This window comes from Lygodium microphyllum, chromosome 30 (genome assembly GCF_053477565.2).
Source record: "Lygodium microphyllum isolate KBCC chromosome 30, Lygodium_microphyllum_v1.1.10, whole genome shotgun sequence".
Taxonomy (NCBI): domain Eukaryota; kingdom Viridiplantae; phylum Streptophyta; class Polypodiopsida; order Schizaeales; family Lygodiaceae; genus Lygodium; species Lygodium microphyllum.
The window spans coordinates 43187958-43213366 of NC_141164.1; the positions used below are offsets into that span (position 1 = coordinate 43187958).

The following is a 25409-nucleotide window of genomic DNA, read 5'->3' on the forward strand; positions in this document are numbered from 1 at the left end:
AATCTCTTGCAGGTAGAAGCAAGCTCTTTAAAAATGCAGCTCCATGGCCCAAAGCTCCTATTGTCAGTTCCTCTAATTGTCTTCTTTCCATCATCCTCATGAAAATTTGGTTCTTTTTTGTCATGAATCAATCTCATAATGCACATAAATCTCTACTTCACAAAAATTCCCTTTACTTCATAATATAGTCATATTTTCATCATCAATATTTTTGAGTTAACTTGACATGCAAACTCTTTGAACTTCCAATAATCATGGCATTTTTGTCTTTTTTCTTGTTTTCTTGCACCACCTCTTACTTTATTGCAATATCTATCTATCATATTTCAAATTTTGTAGAGCATTATTGATGAAAACCTCATAGTATTTCTGATAGGCATGAAGAGCCATTCCACTGCCATCATGTACACACTCTTTAAATATTTAAAAGTGATATTTTCTCCGATGTACCTACTTAGATACCATTCAATGTGTCCTAGCTCAAGACATGCTATAAAAATTAAACTTCATGCTCAACCATATATGATTTGAAGAAGTGCAAGACTGAAAATCCATGCCATGTATCTATAGAATTGATGCTACATAAAAAAAGGTGGATGTATAGATAAGATTAATGCCTAGCCTATCTACAAGTACCCATATGTTATGCAAACTGCAAACACAGTTCCTTAGTTTAATTACGATCCTTAACCTTGATGCCAGGAGGCATATTCCACGGTGGATTCCGTGAGGTTTTACGGTGGATTCCGTAAACTTAGATGACCGGGGCTCATACGCAAAGAGGATTCTTTGTGCGAGAAGTTGATGGGGACGCCTGTCCTTTTCGGGCGTTTCATTAATTTAGTGTGTACATGGGTGATTCCATAGCGGGTGATTCCGCAAAATGCATATTAAATTAATAAACGTTTATGAGTTTAGAGTGCGCACTCATAATAAATTAAGGTTAGGATTTATTTCTAACCAGTTGATTTATTTATGTAGCTGAAGACTGCTAGGTATTCACTTTTGTCGGTTTAATTGTGTTATTTTACTAACGATTGTGAATGCTTCAGTTGATGTGTAGAGATAGCAGCAGTGGCGGAGGAAAGCATTGGAGTCTAGCGGGTTTTCGACTTTGGACTATATTTTGATAGGCGCCACGCCTATATTTTGTTATGTCTATAGAGACATCGATTATTTATTATTATTTTGTATGCGCTTATGCGCCTGGATATGTTATTTCTATTTGGACATTGAGATTGGGCGTGCCAGACACTATGGGCACCGTCCATTAGCTTTATTTTCCTATTTTTGGTAGAAAGCAAACTCAAAAGCTAAAAGCTTGTCATATTTTTGTAATTGGGCTATTATTGAGCATGAAGATTGGAAATATACATTAAATACATGCTTTGTGAAGCGCTCACACAAGGCATGGGGGAGATTGAACCCAATTTGTCTCTTGCCTCTTGTCGTGCTTGCTTTTACATGGGTTTTTGTGCTAAAAAGTAGAGTACTTTGTTCTTGGGGACCTTCCGGGATTCACCACGTGAGCTATCTGCGACCGATCTGCGCACCAGTGGTATCAGAGTGGAGCAGAGATCAAGAGCTTCCAATCGCTACCAATCTCGGGCGAAGGCGGAGCTCCAGGAACAAACGGCCTCTACAGTCAATCTCATCGCGAACCGTCGATACAGGCAGACTTCTGGCGATCAAGAACCCCTGTTTCCACTGTCAGATCGCGAAGGACCAATCTCTGCAGGCGGAGGACCACGCATCCAACTCCTTCATCAAGTCGTGGAGTTACAGAGATAAGCTTCATTGTTTTTCTCAAAATTTCTTTCAATAAGTATTAGAGAAAGCTTAAGAAGCTTATTAAGCTTCAAAATCTTCAAGTCGACTTGCAAGAGGACCCCCCGAAAAATCCGCGCAGGCAAAAACGGCCCCCCTCCCCACGAAAATTGACGACATGCTGCCCATTACTTCCTCCTACCATAGCTTAAGCTATTAAGCTTAAGACACACAATACTTTGCAAGTTACACAGGGCAGAGAAGTCGATATACTTCGGGTCACGCACTCCAGAAGTCAAGTTCAGTAAGTCACTTGGAATCAAGTACTGCAAGTTCTGCAAGTCGGCCTAAGTCCAGCAAGTCAACAACTCTGCAAGTCTGTTAAGTCTGCAACTCTGCAAGTCAGACTAAATCAGAACTGACTAGTACTTAAAACTCATAGAAGACTTGTTCGTATGCAAAAACTCTGAACTGGAAAGTTGTTCGCAGCAAGCTGTTCTACCTATCTACAAGTTCGTTGAAGTACTTTCAGCAAACGGAGACAGAAATATTGCAGAATTTCTGAAAATTGAAGAAGAAAATACCCAAAAATACATAGCCTTGTAACCCCAAATTTGAGCTACGCTCATCCCGCTAACTGATTTTGAGTGAGAAAGGTTTGTTGAGTTTTACAAGATGACTACCCCACATATGGATGATCCTATGGCTGAAGACGATCTACCCGAGCCTACCATGGAACAAAAGCTGGATCTTATCATGCTGCAATTGGAAGAAGAGCGAAGAGCTAGGCAAGCCTTGCAAGCGCAATTGACAAAGCTACAAGGAGCGTCCACTGATAAAGAAGAACCTCAAGCTGAAGATTTGATTCGACGTACCATCGACGCCACTCTTGAAGCACAAACCATTCGCAAGGAATCCAAGATAAGTAAACGAAGTTTCAAGTTTCGCACTTTCAATGGCATAAGAGAAGGAAAGACTGTTTTATCATTCATTAGCCAGTTTGATGACTATTTCCATGAGGAAACTTATCCCGAGAAAGATAAAATCAAGTGTGTTACTAATCATCTGATAGACAGAGCATCACTTTGGTGGACTGTAGTCCGCAAGAGCATAGAATGTCCTGCTACATGGGAAGATTTCAAGAAGAAGTTCATGCAAAATTTCCTACCACCGCAATTTCATGAGAAGGCTATCAAGCAATGGGATTTACTTCAACAACGCGATCGTGAGCCTATTCCACAGTATACAGAGCGTTTTTGGAATGCACTCTTACAGCTACACATGCTTGAAGATGTACCAGAGACGACACATAAGCGGAAGTACATGTCTGGACTTCTTGGACATTACTACGCTGAAGTGAATATGTTCAAGCCTGCTACCCTTGAAGACGCCATCTCCTTAGCTCACGACACTGAAGATAAGTTACGTGGAAGAGATCGACGACCACAGCCATTCCAAGCAAACGGTAATTATGGATCTAAACAATTCAATTCCAATTTCAAAAGATTTAATCCAGGTCGTTTCTCATCACCATCTTTCCGCAAGAATTGGCCTAAACCACCTGCATTACCATCCACTGTCAATCCAAATTCTAAGCCTATTCCACAAGCAAATCCAAATATACCCAGACTCCCAGCCATTGCAAATAATGTGACCAAAGCCAAGCCCATCGTATGCTACAAGTGTCACCAGCCAGGGCATCTCGCAGCAAATTGTCATTCAAAGAAGCCATCAGCACATATCAACTACCTTGGAGCTATGGACGAAGACGAGCATGAGGATATGCCGGATTTCACTGAAGAAGAAGATGATCCTACTACTACTTCCGACACTTTACCAGGTATGCCTACTTCACATTCATTGTTGACTATGAAATGTATGGTGCATGGAAAAGAAAGAACTATATTGCATAATGACGGTAGTACCCATGACTTTATTTCAGCAAAATTGGTAAAGGAATTGAAATTGCATACTGTACCTACGCACTATCGCATAAAAGCTGCATTTTTAGGCACTAGGTACAATGGCACACAAGAAGTTCAAGATTTAGAAATTCAAATTGGTCTATATATTGAAAGAAGAAATTTCTTAGTTGTCCCATTACAGTCTAGCGACATTATTCTAGGAATGCCATGGAGACACCAACATAATCCCAATATAGATTATTCCACGCACACAATGAATATTAATTTTCAAGGAAAATCTATTACATTATTTGGTATGCATGCATCTCATATTTTTCCACTGCTTTCGCATACTCAAGCAAAACGTGCACTACACAAGAATACTAAATCATATCTCATTTGGTTGAATGAATTGCATGCAAAGGAAAATCATCTGCACCCTAGGCATAAGGAATTTCTTGCATATTTTAAGGACTGTTTTGCAGAAGACCTACCACCAGGTTTACCTCCATCACGTCCAGAAGACCATAAGATTGACCTAATACCTGGCACACAACCACCTTGCAAAGCCCCATATAGGCACAATCAAATAGAGCAAAAAGAAATCCAGAGTCAAGTAGAAGAATTACTAAATAGAGGCTTAATTCGACCTAGCAGTTCTCCATTCGGTGCACCTGTGCTCTTAGTCAAGAAAAAGAATAATACTTATCGGATGTGTATTGACTACCGAGCATTAAACAAGATCACTGTAAAGAATAGGTATCCTATACCTAGAGTTGATGACCTTATGGACAAACTGCAAGGATCTTCTATATTTAGTAAAATTGACCTTAAATCTGGATATCATCAGGTGAGGCTAGATAGATCCGACATATTTAAGACTGCATTCAGGACACAGTTTGGTCATTACGAATTCTTAGTTATGCCATTTGGATTAACTAATGCACCTGCTACTTTCAGTAGAATGATGAATCGTATTTTTCTAAAATATCAATATTGTGTGATTGTTTTCTTTGATGATATTTTAGTGTTCAGTCAAAGTGAAAAAGAGCATTATGAGCATTTATCATTAGTTTTTCAATTACTGAAAGAAAATCAATTGTTTGCAAATCCTGACAAGAGTGAATTCTTTAAGACAGAAATAGAATATCTAGGTCATATTGTATCAAAAGAAGGAATAAAAGTTGATCCTAAGAAAATTGATGCAATATTGCATTGGCCTATTCCTAAAAATGTACATGAATTACGCTCATTCCTTGGTCTTGCTAGTTTCTATAGGAAGTTTGTACGTAATTTCTCATTACTTGCTTTACCATTGACCAAACTTCTTAAGAAAGGCATTGTTTATCAATGGACTGAAAACCAGCAGAAATCCTTTGATTTACTCAAACGTGCATTAACCAATGCCCCTGTTCTACAATTGCCTGACTTTAATAGACCATTCTTTCTAGTTGTGACTGATGCTAGCGGATCAGGAATAGGAGCCGTGCTAATGCAAGACAACCATCCAATAGCATATTCTAGTTCTAAGCTGAAACCCTCTGAGCTTAAATATTCCACTTATGACAAGGAACTCTTAGCAGTTGTACAAGCATTAAAACAATGGAAGCATTATTTAATGGGTTTAGAATTCATGATAAAGACCGACCAGCAAAGCATTAGACATCTACTTAGCCAACCCCAAATTTCTGACCGTCATATTAAATGGGCTTCATTCATTCAAAGTTTCCATCCTATCATTCAATACCAACCTGGAAAAGAAAATGTAGTTGCTGATGCATTGAGTAGAAGACCTGCAATTCATAACATTTCTATCATATCTTTTGATTCTTTAATTGCTATGAAAGACACATATCACCAGGATATTACTTTTCATTCTGATTGGCAAAAAATTAGTTCAAAATAATTTCATTCCTGTTGATTCATTGTCATATAATGATGGATTCATGTTCTTTGAAAAGAGACTGTGTGTTACTATTCCATTCCGATCTTTTGTTTTGAATGAAATTCATTGTCCCCCATATCAAGGTCATAGAGGTATCATTTCTACATTACGCATGTTAACTGAAGATTTTTATTGGCCGCATATGGATGCAGATGTATCTAATTTTGTTTCTGAATGTTTGATTTGTCAAAGAATAAAGAGACATCATGGTAAACAGTATGGACTATTAATGCCTTTGTCTATTCCATCTAAACCTTGGGAACATATATCTATGGATTTCATTACTGGCTTACCAAATACTAAATCTAACCATGACATGATTTGGACAATTGTAGATAGATTTAGTAAGCAAGCATATTTCATTGCATGTAAGAAAACTTTAACAGCATCACAAGCAGCACAGTTATTTTTGAAAACTGTTTTTACTAACCATGGATTGCAGAAAGTGATTATTTCAGATAGAGATTCTAGATTTTGTAATAATTTTTGGATTACACTGTTTGCAAATCTAGGCACAAAGATTGATTTCTCATCTGCATTTCATCCAGAAACAAATGGACAAACAGAAGCCACAAATAGCACCATTCTAGATCTTTTACGTGCATACACTATCTCTAAACCTCAGACATGGGATATTCATTTACATTTATTACAGTTTGCATATAACAATACACCGCACACATCTACAAAGAAAGCACCTTTTGAAGTTATTTATGGATATAGATTATCTACACCTGTTGCATCTTTGTCTAATAGAATACAAAGTGCCGATGATATTGCTGTTATGCATAACACTATTTTTGATGAGGTAAAGGATATGATTGCTAAAGCCCAACAATCATATACCAAACAAGCCAACAAGAAAAGACAAGCCATGAATTTCAAAGTTGATGATTATGTTTGGCTTAGAATAGAAAAGCGTAGACTGCAAAGTGTAGATAGACATCCAGTTGTCAAATTAGCTCCTAGATTCTACGGACCATTTAGAATCATTCATAAGATTAATGACAATGCATTCAAGTTAGAATTGCCATCTCATTGGAAAATTCATAATACATTTCATATTAGTTTATTGAGACCATTTAGAGGACAATTACCTATCCACCCTGTCTATGAAAACCCACCTTTACTAGAAGAAGAGACTGAAATACTTGAACCAGAAGCCATCATAGACACTGACTACATGACCACTAGAACTGGCCGAAGGTATTCTAGATATCTAGTGAAATTTAAGAACCATCCTGTAGAGGAAGCACAATGGATGCACGCTAGAGACTTAAATGCTTTCCCCACTCTGTTAGCTCCACATTGAGCTAATAGCAATTGAGGTCAATTGCTATCCCACCCCGGGGGTATGATGCCAGGAGGCATATTCCACGGTGGATTCCGTGAGGTTTTACGGTGGATTCCGTAAACTTAGATGACCGGGGCTCATACGCAAAGAGGATTCTTTGTGCGAGAAGTTGATGGGGACGCCTGTCCTTTTCGGGCGTTTCATTAATTTAGTGTGTACATGGGTGATTCCATAGCGGGTGATTCCGCAAAATGCATATTAAATTAATAAACGTTTATGAGTTTAGAGTGCGCACTCGTAATAAATTAAGGTTAGGATTTATTTCTAACCAGTTGATTTATTTATGTAGCTGAAGACTGCTAGGTATTCACTTTTGTCGGTTTAATTGTGTTATTTTACTAACGATTGTGAATGCTTCAGTTGATGTGTAGAGATAGCAGCAGTGGCGGAGGAAAGCATTGGAGTCTAGCGGGTTTTCGACTTTGGACTATATTTTGATAGGCGCCACGCCTATATTTTGTTATGTCTATAGAGACATCGATTATTTATTATTATTTTGTATGCGCTTATGCGCCTGGATATGTTATTTCTATTTGGACATTGAGATTGGGCGTGCCAGACACTATGGGCACCGTCCATTAGGTTTATTTTCCTATTTTTGGTAGAAAGCAAACTCAAAAGCTAAAAGCTTGTCATATTTTTGTAATTGGGCTATTATTGAGCATGAAGATTGGAAATATACATTAAATACATGCTTTGTGAAGCGCTCACACGAGGCATGGGGGAGATTGAACCCAATTTGTCTCTTGCCTCTTGTCGTGCTTGCTTTTACATGGGTTTTTGTGCTAAAAAGTAGAGTACTTTGTTCTTGGGGACCTTCCGGGATTCACCACGTGAGCTATCTGCGACCGATCTGCGCACCAAACCTCACCTCTCATCACTCAACAAAGAAGAAATATTGTACTTCATTCCACCCATGCAAATCCTCAAAATCACTCCATTAAAAATATGGTCCTCATGATGTTGACCGAGAAAACAACCCATCTCACAATTGTAGGCATCCTTCACAACCCTCAAACTCATCCATCCTCCTTCCCACTCATCCAATGGTTCCTACTTTAGTGATGAATATCCCAACTCTCGTGCATTGCAAAGAACTGTGTGTGCACAATGAAAGGTGCTCTCTCAAGTACGTGTGAATATAAGGTTTACTACATATAGTTGTAGTGGGCATCATGCCATGCTAATGCTCAATGATGGTGCAAAGAGCACATGAACCCAACCCATGGCATGGAAGTAATTGATAAAATAAGAAGATGATCCCCAAGTATAGTTTATCCACCGACACATGCAGCATGAAGTGCTTGTGAACCAAAAATTCCTATGATGTGCAAAGATTTCGGTAAGAAAATATACCTATTTTAGGATGTTTAGCAGCTAGCATCAAGATCCTACTCTAATTTGTCTAGAAAAACACCAATCTTGACTAAGACTATCAAGTTTTCATGTTCAAAAACTCCAAATAAAATGAGAAAAACAATTTCTTATCTAAACAAACACAAAAAGTTTGGTTACAAAACAACAAAACAAACAATCACGTAATTAACTAAACTAAAAAAATCATACCCATCTAATGTTTTTCTAGGGGTTTTCAATTCACATGGAAGCACTTGACATATTTAGCCCTTTCCCTAGTCTGCAAGCATTTATACATAGCACTTTCTTTCATAAAGTGATGCTACATCTATTATCCATTATTTAGCCCTTTCCCTAGTCTGCAAGCATTTATACGTAGCACTTGCTTTCATAAAGTGATGCTACATCTATTATCCATTATTTAGTTCTTTATTCTTTGGTTCTACTTGTTTCTGCCCTAATGACCACTCTTCCAGTTTGATTGTCATCAACCTTGAGACATACTTCTTTAATCTATATCCATTTATTATTCATTTATGTGCCTCTCCGTCTAAAACTTCAAATGCATAAGTCCCATTTTTACATGTTTTAGTGACTCTGAATGGTCCCTCCCATTTCATTTGGAATTTCTTTTGGAAAGTATGATTCAACTTGCTATTATATCTTCAAACTAAATGTAATTGTTTTAAATAATATTTATATTCTTGATTTTTGACTAATTTGTTGAAGTTTTCTTTCTTGACTTCTTTTATAATGATCACATGCCTCTTGTTTGTGCAATTGTACTTCTTGTAATTGCAACAATCTCTCTATGAAATAATTTTTGAACTCACCCTCACTCAATTTTTCAAACATCCTCAAAGCAAGTATTTCCACTTCTGTAGGTAACAAGGCTTCTTTTCCATACACCATCTTAAATGGAGAAAATCTAGTATTCTCATTCGTGGCTAAATAATAAGCCCATAAAGCACTTGGCAGCTCAATATCCCATGCTTGAGGGTGGTGTTTTGTCATTTTTGACAACATTCTTGTTAACTCACCATTGAATCACTCATTTAGACAATTACATTGAGGATAATACGGTGAAGCAAACCATTTTGTTATCTTCATTTCTCATAAAGATAATCAATTAATTCTCTTTTAAAACCATGTCTCCTATTAGACAGAATCTCTAAAGGTGTCCCAAACTTGCACCATATGTCCACATATATGAATTTAGCCATATCAATAGCTCTGATGTTTTTTACTACTTTATCTTTTGTCAAACAAGAAAGTAATCAATTGCAATCAATATATATGTCTTTCCTCTTGATGTATGAGGTAATGGACCAATTGCATATATTTTTCATTTTTCAAAAATGTTATATGTAAGATTGTTTTCTTTGTTTTTGATTTTAATATTTTCTTATTCTCTGACATTCATGACATGATTTACACAAGTGTTTGACATCTTTATGCACACTTGGTCATATATACTTTAGTTAACACTTTTTTGAAGAGTAATTTTGTAGGAATAATATCCTCCACATGCTTCCTTATGATTATTTTCAAGAATATGATATATTTTCTCCTTCCAAGGCACTCTTCTCAAAATTAAATACACTCCTCTAGCATAAAGAATATCATTCACTAATTTATATCTTCTAGTCCTTTGATTAATATTTGGACACATGGTCAAATATTATCCCCTTACTTGAAGGTGAAATTTTTCCTATATACTATATAAGCAATCCCCCAAGTCCCACTCTCAAATATGGGGTTAAGATTTAGCCACTTGGTCAAATCTTTACTCCTTATTTGAAAGTGAAACTCGGGAGATTTCCAAATTCTCTAATCTGGTATTATAGGATAAATAAATCCTGGTTGCAATAACTTTTTGATCTCTTCTTTCAAAGCAGACATTTGTTCTAAAGTCAAGGGCTTTAGTTTTTGACAAACTGGCTTTGCATCTCCCTCAAGTCCAATTTTTAGCCCTTCCTTTACATACCTTTGATTTGTGAGTAAGAAGTTATAGAAAGATTTGGACATTTATTGATAACTGTTTGGTATTGTTTTCTCTCTCCTTCAATCAGGTTAAGACTCAACATTCTCTTCAACAACTCTCTTTTTTTTGATGAAACTTGAGGTTGTTCCATAAATTTTTCTAATTCCTCTAGTTTCCCTTCTTCATCTTCTCTGATCATTATGCTCTCTTGAACTTCTTCCATTTTTACATTTATTATTTGAGCTCTTCTTTTTTCTTCCTCTATTCTTTGAAAGTTCTTCTTCAGATGATAATTCTTCATCCTTTAGTAAGAATAAAATTCATTTATCTTTTACTAAATGAAGTATTCTATCTTTTTCAAAATTTCTAGATACTCTGGAAATAATTGATTGATGGATTGTATTCTTGACTTCTCTCTAGTGTTTAAAGATTTTTTCTTTTTTCCTTCACTTTCTCTATTATTATTATTGATGAAACTTATGGGTTTGAGTCACTCTCTGAACTCTCATCCTCACTTTCATCTTCCTCAGAACTATCACTTTTCCTCCTCTTCTTCTTCACTATCATCCCCTTCACTAGTTCCTTTCTAAAAGCCATATTAAACTTCTTTGCTGTTCCTCTACAGTCATAAATTGTTATGATTCCTCTCCCCTAATCCTATATTGCACTTGCCTTCCTAAGCCAATGTCTACCTAGGATAAGTGAAAAAGCACCCAAACTAGCTAGCATAACATGACAAGTTATTTTCATAGCTACTCAATACACCTTGACCTCCAATTTCTAGATTGTCTCTCTACATTTCACTTTAGCATGATTTGTAAGCCTCATTCGAAAGATCCTACAATTATTCAAAGTCTGAATTGTTCTACACATGCTTGTGTAATCACACTAACTTCTGCTCCTCCATCAATATATGCCTCTCCTATATTCTGACTTTTATACCAGGCATCAACCAAAGGACATATATTAGGTAACTCCTCTTTCTTTTGGTTGTTGGAATCACATCTATAGTTTTGTTTTGCTCACCCTTTTTTCAACAAGGATACAAATTGTCATAGTTTTTCCTTTCTCTTCTTCTGTTGGCTTTGATGTTTGAGAAGAATTATGGTCTTTAATTTCTATACCATAATCAATTTGCCTATTGGAAAGACTTTTGAGATAAATGATAGATATCCTCTCCTGCTCTTGGTGGATACAGACAATTTGTGCATATGTGACTTATCTCCCCATAGGAATAACAAGTCAGTGGTCATCTAAAATATCCTCTTCCATTTCCTCCTCTTATATTTTCTTGATTAGTTTGTCCCATTATTCCTCATTTACCTCTTTCTAAATCCCTGCCTCTTAAAGCTCCTAACCTCATGTTTTGCATTTGTCTAGATAATTGATCCTCAACCTTTGGAGCTAGTTGTGCATTTTGTCTTGCTAAAATTTGAAAATTTTGTCCATCACCTTGCTAGTTTTGGTCTTTATTTTCGATTGTTAGGTGTTCTATATGGTTCTCTCTTCAAACTTTGATGTTTCCAAATGCCTCTCTTTACTCCGCACTTATCTTTGACATATCCTCCAATTTTTTTGTTTCCTTCATAGTACATGCAATTTCTCTTTTGATGATAACCTCCTTTTATCCTTCTGATTTCAATTTTCCATGCAATGTGACCTAGTAGAAATATGCTTCAAAATTATACTTTGTGCTCAACCACACATATGATTTGAAGAAGACATGCAAAGTCAAATCCATGCTATGCAATCATATAAGAAATGTTTCCACACAAAAATATGGATGCACTAAAAAAAATTGTGCCTAGCCTATCTACATGTGCCTGTGCGTCATGCAAAATGCAAACACAGTTCCTTTGATTGAATTAATCCTTAACCTCACCTCTCAACACTTGAAAATGAAAATGTTATACTTCGCTCCACCCACCCAAAATCTCACCATCACTCAAGAGACTAATGGTCCATAAGATAACAACTAGGAAAACAACCCATCTCACAACTGGCGGTGTCCTTCACAACCCTCAAACTCACCCAACCACCTTTCCCACACTCAATCAAAGGTCCCTAACTAGTGATGCAAATCCCAACTCTTGTGTAGAAAAGAAATAGTGTTTGCACAATCATAGGTTCTCTCTTAAGTGTGCATCCAACTAAGATTTATTGCATATAGCTACAATGGGCCTCATGCCGTGCTAGTGCTCAATGATGGTGCAAAATGTGTATAAACCCAACTCATGGCATGGAAGTATTTGAAAACGTCAGGAGACAACCCCTGAGTGCAGTGCATTAGACAAGTGCAATGTGAAGTGCTTGTGAACCCATAATTCCCGTGAAATGCAAGAGTCTTGACAAGAAAACATGCCTATTCCATGATGTTTAGCAATATTAACAAACTCCAGCTCCAACCTGTCCAAAAAAACTCCAAAATCGACCAAGGTTATAAAGTTTTCACACTCAAAAAATCAAACAAATTGACAAAAAAAAAAACCTAAGCCAAATAATCATAGAAAATTCAACTTTGAAATGACAAAACAAATAGTCACGCAAACAATCAAGCTAACAAAACTCCATCCTATCTACAAATTTTTTAGAGGTTTTCAGTCTTTGCAAAAATACTTGATACCGTGTATACACTCTTTGAATCTTTAAAACTGATATATTCTCAAATGTATCTACTTAAATACCATGCAATGTGTCCTAGCTAAAGACATGCTATAAAAAAAATGAACTTCATGCTCAACCATATATGATTTGAAGAAGTGCAAGACTTAAAATCAATGCCATGCATTTACACAATTGGTGCTACACATGAAAAGATGAATGCATTGATAAGATTAGTGCCTAGTCTATCTACAAGTGCCCATATGTTATACAAAATGTAAACACAATTCCTTGGTTTACTTATAATCCTTAACCTCACCTCCCATCACTCAACAAAGAAGAAATGCTGTACTCTATTCCACCTACCAAAATCCTCACAATCACTCAATCACAAATATGGTCCTCATGATATTCACCAAGAAAACAACCCATCTCACAATTTTAGGCATCCTTCAAGACCCTCAAACTCACCCACCATCCTGAGCCCATCCTCCTTTCCACTCATTCAACAGTTCCTATTTCGTGATGAATATCCAACTCTCTGCGTACAAAGAACTGTGTATACACAATGAAAGGGGCTCTCTCAAGTGCATGTGCATCTAAGATTTAGTACATATAGCTACATGGGGCATCATGTCATGCTAGTGCTCAAGGATGGTGCAAAGAATGCATCAATTCAACCCATGGTATGGAAGTAAAGAGAAGACCCCCGATTGCAATGTATCCAACAAGTGCAATGTGAAGTACTTGTGAACCCAAAATCCCTATGATATGCAAAGAGCTTGACAGTAAAATATACCTATTTTAGGATTTTTAGTAGCTACCATTAAGGTCCTGCTCCAATCTATCCAAAAGAACACCAATCTCGATCAAGACTATCAAGTTTTCATGCTAAAAAAATCCAAATAAAATGATAAAAACAATTCCTAATCTAAACAAATACAAAAAATCCATCTACAAAACAATAAAACAAATAGTCACATAAACAACTAAACTAAAAAGAATCCTACCCATGAATTTTTCTAGGGTTTTTTTGTTTATGCAAGAGCACTTGACGACGTTGTCGTGCCACTATGTAGACAGAGTGTGAAAAAACATGGAATGCATCATCATTCGATTTTCTTATTGATCTAGAGAGTCAATGTCATATGAGTCATTAGTACTAGTGTCTGTGGCATGGATGGTCTAAAAATAGTAGATTTTGGGATAATTTTAGTCTATTTTTGATCTTTTGGATATTATTTATTGTGAATATCCTAAAAAGCTAGGAAAACTTCTAGAGTAGGGTGGCATGCAAAAATCAAGTTGAATTTTCAGTCAGTTTTGGATTTTTCATGAAAAATAAAGATGGGCTAAAAGGTGCGCATTGCCATTGCAGTTGATAGGCATCAAACAACACTTTGAACTAGGAGAAGAAGTAGTGACTAGGGAGATATCTGAGTAGGTGTCTTGGGGTTTTACCCCCCTTTCAGAGCCAATGGAGCTATCAGATTTGGGTTCTGAGCAGTAGAGAAGAAGTTATTTTGATGCACGTTTTTGGTCTACGAGGGAGCTCCAGGAGATCTAATGCTTGGAGATTGCTTCTGAGTAGTGCTAGACAAGGGATTCTAGGTTCTATCAATATATATTGATTCGATTCATTGTGTTTTTTCTTTATCATGGTTACCTCTTGTCTATGCTTTTTCTTCTTTTTTATCTCTTATCCTCTATTTCCTTCTATCTTTGATCCCCAGTGGATACGACCTTTAGACAAAAACCCCTTTGACATATTGGTGAACTCGACATGAAAGGTCGTCAGAAGGAAATACAAGATGGGGGAACCTTTGAACAAAATTTCCAGTGATGTTTTGCAGCAGCTAGTGTAGAATATGAATATGCTTATGCAGGTACAACAAAACAATAGGTGATGCAGACTTCTGCTCAAACAGAAACTATTGTGATGAATGCACTACAAGCAGTTGAGCATGAGATGAAGTTTAATGGCAGGAATGTATTTGCATATGTACATACCTATGCTCAAAATATGGAATTCTTTGGGGTGTCTCAACTTACATGGAGCTAGCATTTTGTTCGGATCACTGTACATGAACTGAAAGTTCAAATTATTGAATTGTACATGCAGGATGCTCTCCGGGTTGCTTTCAAGAAGGCACTCAAAGAAAAATTTTACATTGAAGATACCAGTTTGATTACGCACAAGACTTTTCAAGAGTGGGTTTTACAACCCAATAAGGGTATTGTGGCTATAGAATTGTTAAGAGAATTGAAAGTCGATTTGAGCAGTTAGATCTTGCAGAACAGCAAGCTCTTGCAAGTGAGAAAATTGAATTGTTTCTACAAGTAGCAGATCCTGTGCTTCAAGAAAAGGTTGATGATTTACTAGAGGATTAGACTACAAAGACATGTCTTAAAACAGAGTGGAGACATGTCAAGGAAGCTGTTACTACACTTGTGAAAAATCATAGAAGAAGAGAAAGATTGCATGTCTCTAGCCTGCCCATTGTTACGTGCAAAATAGTTGATGGATCCAGTAAGTTACCCACTTCTGTGACTAACCCCTATGGCTGTACCTACTATTGTTCCCACTGTTAGGGAATATATATTAGATGAATTGGTCAAAGGCATGCAGGATCTTCAATTTAAGGTCACAAAATTGGATGAAAAAGGACAAGAGGAAAGGGGACAAGTAGCAGCCCCTAAGCCAAGAAAAAGATATATGTGGTGTGATAGTTTGCAGCATGAGAGAAAGGATTGTGCTACCTATCAGGAGGCCTTGGCACAACAGCTCATCTTTTGGAAAGATGGCAAGATCCATGTACAAGAAATGGGATTGCCTCTTGCTTTGAATTTTGGAAAGGGAGGTATGTAGAAGTTGTTGGAAGAATTGGCTGTTCGAAATGCTTATACGGCTGTACATGTTTCTACTTTTGGTCTACAGTTGGATAGAATGCATGGCCAAGTCCAAAGGCTATGATATGGACACATGCTTTGCATGCAGCTAAAAAGAAAAAAGTTACTGATAGTGAAATTTCTAATGCAAGGCAAGACATTCATGACATAATTGGTTGGGAATCACCGGTAGATGCATATTCAGTGGATGCATATTTAGCAAAAGGGCGAAACATGGATGTACTTGTGGAAGAGAAACACAAGAGAGATGAAGATAATGTAGGGATATCTAAGGAAGTGACAAGAAGAAGTGTGGATTTTTCTAAAGATGCAAATCAGCCACCTTTTGAGCATGTTATGGAAGAGATTGGGCAGGAGCAAAAATAGGATAGCAAGCAAGATGGCAAACAACTAGGATATAAGCTGCAGCATGATATTGAGACAACCATGTATACCTTGGAAGATCCTATACTGGAAGAGTCAGCCATTGCATCTATAGATTTTCTTAATGTATCTAAAGAGGTTTATGAAGATCATGTTTTACTTGATGTAGGGACTCAAATAGAGATTGGTGACTTGTTGGATGCACATGATTTGCAGGATAAAGTTATCATATTTGAGACAGTTCATGAGCTCGAGGATATGCCTTTAGAGGATGTTAGATGTAATGCTCCACAATTGGAAAATGTTTCGAATGCTTTGTCAGAGGCCTTGATAGGCAACTCTAAGATGCTTCAAGATATGGATTGCTTCATTATTTTTGGTGGGTGATGGTGGTGAGAATGTGTTGGATGCAAGTGAGGCTCAATTTATGTTTGATGTGGTACACACTTGTCAGTATAAGCAGAATTCCATATGCTTGACTTTGAAAGAGCAGGCCTGTTGCTATGTATTTGTTGATGGGTGTATTGATAGCATGTATATGGAGATTCAACAACCTCTAGTAGTGTATGAGATGCACCCAAGACCTTATGACCCTAGAGGGGGTACTAGGTATGGCTCAAGAGTTATGCAGATGTTGAGTATTTTGATCTATGATCCAGGGGGATGCCTTATTATATGCATGATAAGCGACAAGTTGATTCTATGGGTGTTTGACCCAGGTGGTGCATCAATGGCACATATCGGAGGATGTGTAGATTCAGAGGGGGTGGATGTTGTGCCACTATGTGGATACATTGTGAAAAAACATGGAATGCATCATCATCTGACTTTCTTATTGATCTAGAGAGTCAATGTCATCTGAGTCATTAGTGCTAGTGTCCATGGCATGGATGATCCAAAAATACTAGATTTTTGAACAATTTTAGCCTATTTTTTATATTTTGGATATTATTTATTGTAAATATCCTAAAAAGCTAGGGAAACTTCTAGAATAGGGTGGTATGCAAAAAGCAAGTTAGTTTTTTAGCCAGTTTTGGATTTTTCATGAAAAAGAAAGATGGGCGAAAATGCATGCATCACGATCACAATTGATAGGTAGTAAACAACACTTTGAACTAGGAGAAGAAGAAGGAGTGATCAGGGAAATATCTGATTAGGTGTCCTAGAGTCTCACCCCCCTTTCGGAGACAACGAAGCCATTAGATTTGGGTTCCGAGCAATAGAGAAGAAGTTGTTGTTTTGATACATGTTTTTGGTCTACAAGGGAGCTCCATGAGATCTAATGCTTGGAGATTGCTTCTAAGTAGTACCAGACAAGGGATTCTAGGTTCTATCAATATATATTGATTCGATTCATTATGCTCTGTCTTTATTGTGTTTACCTCTTATTTATTATTTTTCTTCTCTTCCATCTGCTATCCTTTATTTCCTTCTATCTCTCATCCCCGATGGATATGACGTTTTGACAAAAACCCCTCCGACAACGTCAAGAAAAAGGAGTGATGGTTTGATGCTCAACTTCCCCTTGTCTCTCACTCTCTTATGAACCATGTGCAGTGCTAGTCTACTCTCGATCTTGATTTGTAAGTTGACCTTTCGTGACTAGGTGCTAGATTGTTGTTAGAGAAAGAGGTCATAGGTTCCTCTCATTGATCCTAATGGGTCAATGCCAAATATTCTAGTGTGAGAGAGACTTGAAAGTTCCTTGAGCAGCTAATTCTATAACTCCTAAGAGGTCCAGATATTGCTACTCAAGAAGAGCATCCAAGTGACTACCAAATCTCACCTCCCTTGGCTTCACTAGGAGTGGGTACATCACACATGGTATTAGAGCAAAAACTATAGATAGATTGGCTAATACTAGGGAATGTTTGTTTATAATTTGCGCTTCAAATTTGATACCCTAGTTTTCCTTGATATGAGGAAATTTCTTGATTTCTTTAAGACGAGGATAATGCAATTTGTTCATGCAAGTAAACTTTCCCCAATAGCTATGAATACATCAAATAATGCAAGAGAGAAAAATATATACATACTCATACGCAACCACATATATATAATTGAAAAAAAATAGATTAACTAAGTTGGTAATATTAGTTAGGATAGTACTATTGGCTACATAAGTTAATCAATTACATTAGTCAAACCTAAATAAATAGATTAGTAAGCTTAAGTCAGTTAGATAAGTTGATCATTATTAATAATGATAACAATAATAAAGTTATAAGAATTAATATCTTAAGGTCAAAGGAGAGAGGGGGATTTACAAGAGGGTGGAGGTAATTACAAATCTCCAATGATCCACTCTCCTCCACCTCACCCCCTCAAAACCATAGAGGGGGCAGCATTATGATGCCCCCCTCCCCCTACCATTATACCTCCACCTCCTCCTTGTACCCCATGGCTAACTGACACACACACACCCTTCCATGTCACTCATAACATCTGCTCCCACCCCCCACCGCCAAAAGTAGAATAGTTGCCACGCTACTTTAAGATTCCACACTAATCATAGTGTCCTTTCAGTGCCCAAGCCATGAGGATGTGGGACCCAAACACCATGTTAGTGCAAGAATAAGGAAAGCCTTGTATCTTTGTGCCAAACGAGCTTGGGACATTGACACAAAGTGGAAAGAACAAGCTACAAATCACTAAAGTCAAATGTATGACTACAAAAATCATGGTGTCCAGTGCTAAGGCGCGAGGACATCGAACCTCGACACCATGGTTAGTGCACACATAAGGAAAGCATTATATCTTTGTGTGCCAATAGATCTTAGGACATTGATATAAAGTAGAAAGCACAAGCTATAAACTAGAGTCAAATAGATGACTATATTAATAATGATGTCCCTTAAGCACCAAGCTGCAAGGATGTAGGATCCAGACACCACGCTTAATGTAGGCATAGGAAAATCCTTGTATCTTTGCACGCCAAGCAGGCTTGGGACACCAACAAAAAGTAAAAAGCACAAGCTATAAACCACTGAAGTTAGACACATGATTACACTAATCATGGTCTCCCTTCAATGCCAAGCCACAAGTACGTGGAACCCAAACACGATGCTTACTGTAGGCATAAGGAAAGCCTTGTATCTTTGTGTGCCAAGAGAGCCTAGGATACTAACACAAAGTGGAAAGAACAAGCTACAAACTACTTAAGATAGATGCATGAGCACTATCCATGGTGTCCCTTCAGTGCCAAGACATGAGGAAATGGGACCTACACACCATGCTTAGCGCAAGCATAAGGAAAGCCTTGTATCTTTGTGTGCCAAGCAAGCCTAGAACACTGACACAAAGTGGAAAGCCCATGTTACAAATCACTAAAGTTAGACACATAATCATGATATCCCTTTAGTGCGTCAAGCCATAAGGACGTGGGACCCAAATACCATGCTTAGTGCAGGCATAAGGAAGGCCTTATGTCTTTGTGTGCCAAGCCAACCTAGAACACTGACATAAAGTAGAAAGCAAAAGCTACAAAGTACTAAAGTTAGATGCATGACTACACAAACCATGGTGTCCCTTCAATGGCAAGTTGCAAGGATGTGGGACCCAAAAACCATGCTTAGTACATGCATAAGGAAATTCTTGTATCTTTGTGTGCCAAGTGAGCCTGGGGACACCAATATAAAGTGTAAAGCACAAGCTATAAGTCACTTGAGTCAATTGCATGACTACACTAATCATGGTATCCCTTTAGTGCCAAGTCATGAGGGCATGGGGCCCACACACCATACATAGTGTAAGCATAAGGAAAGCCTTATATACAAGGCTTTCACTTTGTATAGGTGTCCCAAGCATTGATACAAAGCAAAAAGTACAAGTGATAAACAACTTAAGTCATAATAATGAAGATAATAATTTTGTGGAAAATCTTTTCACAATAACCATAGGCAAAGAATCATAGAGAACTTGCATCATCAACAAAAAGAAACTTCTCCAAAAATTCATCTCTAACCATCTCAAAAGCAAGATATAGTCATGAAGAGGCTAGGTCATTAACATTGTACCTGCAACTAGCACATGATCTTTTCTATTCAAATTTCAACAATGACAATAACACATTGACTAATAAGAGTAGATGTGATTGCTGATAAAGTAGGAGTGGATGATAAGTAAGAGTCCTTTTTAAAACCATACTAAATAAATGCACACTCTTAAAAGATATAACCAAAGCTAGTATATGCAACACATTTGGATTAGACAAGTAGAAACACTTTCCTTACCAAAGCTATGGAGCATAGACCTTTGAAAAGGATGGGTTTTTTAAAGGGTCTACAAGAAGTTCATGAAAAATAATAAAATATTAGGTCAATGCTTTAGTAATTGTTGAAAAGTTGACATCATTTGCGAGAATGTATAGTTTGTAAGTGCATGAATGTTTAGTTCATGAAAATAACATTAAAATATGATAGCTTTATGATTAGGAAATCATTACCTTATACATTAGAGCTAAATACTTGCAACCATCTTGTGAAAAACTTTCAATTAAAAGCACTAGTATTTCCTTTAAATTTGAGCTCTCCTTACTTAGCACATGTTGTACCCTTTAGAAACACACATGCGCCTATGAGTTAGAATCTTGAATATTAAGCAACAACACAACTTACAATTGTATGCTTAAAAATGCTCCTAATCAAAGTATAATGTCAAAAAATTCACTAGTTCTAACCATAAGCTTGCATAGTAGTTTTGCAAGATCCTTTGCATTTGGTGCCTTAAAAGCATCCTTGAGCTCAAATCAATGAAAATCCTCATGTTTTCCAATAGAAATAACTTCCATTTTATATCTCCCTTCTGTCAATTTCCCTCAATGAATCCAATGTTGATATGTGTAGTCGACCCTTTGTAATTTATTTAGAAGTGAGGATTCGCCTCCCAAATGTAACAAAACATATAATCTATTATCTAAACATAAATAAGGATAGCATTGACGTATGCAAGTACTCCACTCAAAAATTCAACATGATTATATCATGCTGGTGAAGTTAAGAATGAATTGAGATATCAATGCTAGTCTTCTATAGACTTGACTAAAGTACGATACATCATGATGTCCTTCGATGCATAGACTGACTCTAAAATAGTAGTTCTTGATGAAAAACAAACCAAGTGATGAGGTTTATCCAAAATCGAAGAGTTGTTGATCTAATAAACCAAATCCTAGATAAAGAGCTTTAAAGCTCACATCTACTAAGGCATGTGCATCAGAGTAAGAAGATGGGTTTATGTAGCCATTGATCTTGCTAACTTGCTTTCCATCATCCCATTGAGCTCTATAGGTAAATGCATGTCACATGTCCTTGCACCTCGCTCTCACTCGGATACTATTGCCACATGTCTTGTAGAAGACAATATGTTTCAAAGACTTTCCATCATCCCTTACAATGGACTCATAGCAAATAGGGCAATCCAAGTAACCTCTGTCTTCTTGAGAAGGTAACATCTCCTACTCTTACGGTGTTTCTAAACAATGTTCCTATGATCTGTCTAAACTGGTACTACACCTTGCCACTTACAACCACATATTGGTCATTGATTAAAAACAATCAATGAGGCTCAAAAACTCCAAGAGCAAGAGAGATTTCTACCAAAACATGATGATCATTGTGGGGGCTTTAGAATGCAAAGCATGATGAAAAGGATGTGTTTGTAGGTGTTGCCCTTGTTGAAGTCTAAGCATATGCAAGAAGGGATGAGGTCTAGCATGATTGTTTAAACATTATCAATGGCTCCAAGGACAAAGAAATCATAGGAGGAGGTAACCAAGTCAGAATAAAGCTTCTTGTTGATGAGGTGGAGACTATGCTTGAAGGCCCTAGAGATTCTCTCTCGTATGGCAAGGCAAGCTTTTGGAAAAAGATATAAGAAAGCATGTCTCCTCTTCTTATGTCTGTTTTTCTCCCATATTCTACTTCCTTCTAGTTTTCTTGCATGAGGCTTACTATTTTCTCTTTCTCCTTCTTCGTTTACTTTATTTGTAGACAAAGCACATTTTCTCTTTAATTGCCCTGCCTTTATCGCAATATGTCTCTACTACCTTTGAGAATGAAGTAGCACGTCCATTTTTCACAAGCGTTCCTCTTCCCCTTTAGCTAATGCTATCTTTTGGAGCTTCTACTATGGTGGGTCTCTCAGCTTGCCATATTGCAAAAGTTTTAACCATTCTAGACCTCTTTGGCTCTCTATCAATTGAAACTTTGGAAGAGTTTCCAAATTCTTGCATTGAATACACCAAACAATTTTGATTTTGTGGTTCCTGAAAACAAGGGAATAAAAAGCAAAGGGAAATCTCTTTTCAACATTCTTTCTCCCTTATTCCATAGGACATTTCACACAATAAAAGCTCGACCTTTCCATCCTCAAGCTCCATGATCTCCCTCTTTCTTTGAACTAAGCTTAGTGTTGATTGAAGACAAATAAAAACATTATAATATTTGCAACATTCTAAAAAACTAAAGCAAGTACAATAGGCTATTTTTCATTCCGAACTTCACTAAAACTAATAAGCTACTAGAGTTAACACAAGGGGATTTCCAAAATCAATCCTTACAGAGAAGCTCTTGGAATCCAAAACTTCCTAGCAATTCTAGAAAAAAAAAAGTAAAGTCTTTCTTTCCACCCTCCAAAGCTCCCATGGAAATAACTTTCAACACATTGAACCTCACAATTTTACATAGAGGCTTGCAGTAATGATAACCTTGTCCCTTTCTTTCACAGAAAAGAAGGGAGATCCATGTGCAACTGAGTTAGAATGTCTCTTCTCGTACCTTTGATAATTTTCCACAAAGTGCAAATTGCCTTTTTGAACTATGATTATTCTTGTCATTTTAGTGCGATTGATAGTGCCTATCAAGATTCTACCTTTGATCAAGACATTGCTGGTAATGGGCACTTCTTATTGATATAGGTACCTTCAATGGATTCTCTTGAGGACTTGAACCCTAGGTTGATGTTTTTATAGAACATGTTGCTGTGCTTGATAGGTGCTTTACCCTTTCTCGACACGTTTCCACTAAGAAACACCTTTGGCTACTCAAGGAAAGCATGCTCTATCTGGTTCGCCATGGCTATTTAGTGTGTTCATTCAAATGCACAAATGGAGAGGTGGAGGCAAAGAAGGCAAGGTTGTGATGGGAATCCATCTAAAAGAGCTCTCTCTCTCTCTCTCTCTATATATATATATATATATATATATATATATATATATATATATATATATATATATATATATATATATATATATATATATATATATATATATATATATGTGCAACACACACACACACACACACACACACACACACACACACACACACACACACACACACACACACACACACACACACACACACACACACACACACACACACACACACACACACACACACACACACACACACACACACACACACACACACACACACACACACACACACACACACACACACACACACACACACACACACACACACACACACACACACACACACACACACACACACACACAAGTATAAAATTGAGAGTTTTTCCTAAACCTTGGGTGACATATTTTGAATACCAGTGGAGTCTAACAATATGAAAAATTGGGGCCAAAAAGATTCCACAAACTTGGTGGTATACATGACATATTCCTCTTGCAATTTTCTACATCTCATGTATCTCTCTTGCAGTTTTCTATATCTCATATATCCATATTGGAATTGTCTCTCTTTGGTACACTAATGTCTTATGTGATCTTATCTTGCAAATCCTTTTGCAATGTCTACCAATATATACCAACATAATAAGAAGTTTTGATTGTGAGTTATCTAGAGAAGATATGGCTTTGATAATCAACTCATCATTCTAATCTCTCGTTCAGTTTGGTTTTAGTTTACAATTAGTTATAGGTATATAAGTGAAGGTGCAACAAATGACCTTAGTGTGTATCCCTCGATTGGTAGTTGTCACAAGTACCATGCACCTAAATTCAAAGCCAAGAGGAGCTATCATTTACTAGCATGCTATCTCCAAGATGCAGACATGATAGTGCCCAACATACCTACCATGCACTTTGGATCTAAGCCAATGAGCTTATTAATATTTGTTGACAAGCTATCTACAATATCCACACATGGTAATGGTCAATGACAATGATCTTACTAGTTGATGATAGTCCATATGGTTGGTTGGGCATCAACTTCTTGAGTCACTTTGAACTGTATCAATGCCAAGTGGTAAGAGTTCTTCTTACAAGTGTAGGAGTCCAATACTCAAAACAACGCTAGAAAGCATAGATGCCTTTATTGGGGTGTCAAGGGGTCTAAAAGAAGCTCATAACATGTGGTTACAACCCTAATTCCTTATAACTCCAAGCTCCACTTTGGGGATCACACCTTAGATGTCATTCACTCCTAGTACTACACTTTTAAATCTAGGTATCTACTATATAGTGAATATACATGGAAACATAATCACACACGACCACACACCTTTGTGATACACCATTCATTCTCTAACTCCTTAATAAAAAAAACTTATTCTCTTTTTGTGTTCTGAAAGGGATTTCATAACTCACCGTATTAGGGCAAAAAATGATTTAAAATGGCGCTTGTGATTAAGTTGCTAATTAGAGGAGGTTTAGAAGAAAAAACCCTCCAAATTGTGCTGCTTAGACGTGATTAATGAGAGAATATATGATTCATTTAAGAGGTCGGTATTAAATATCTTCAATCTTTAATGGACGTTAAGTGTCATCTTTTCAGTCTTATTCTCTTGGAAATCGCAAAATCTTGTAACTTTGAATTTTTGCACCAAAAGATGCTGCACCTCTCTTTCCTGTGGTTCCTCGATGTTCATTTTTTGCACCTCTCTTTCCTGTGGTTTTTATTCCCTTCTCTGTGATATTGTTGTCCTGTTAGGGTTCCCTACCAAAATGTTTGCCAGTACCTCTTCTAGCAATACAAGCATAGCCCCACCATGTAAGTATAAACTTACTATTCAATTAGATCCTGTCTATTCATCTTAGAGGAGTATGCACCATCGATCATTATTGGACAAGAATGAAGCTAACAGGTTGCGATTACAAGGAAAGAAGCATGTAGACTTATGGATGGATGGAAATATTTATCATTCGGACCCTTCTATAGGTAAGCGTCCTGCCTTTTACAATATTCACAACTTCATAAGGTATGTTGGAGATGGTTGTGATGGGATGCTCGGCTATTGCATGAGGTT

The 25409-nt window shown here is 37.1% G+C and overlaps 1 pseudogene; it reads right to left on the reverse strand.

The window, feature by feature from the left end:
• Positions 1 to 22732: 22732 nt before the first annotated feature.
• LOC148009791 (small ribosomal subunit protein uS17 pseudogene) lies at positions 22733 to 23258 on the reverse strand (annotated as a pseudogene).
• Between the last annotated feature and the right edge of the window lie 2151 nt (positions 23259 to 25409).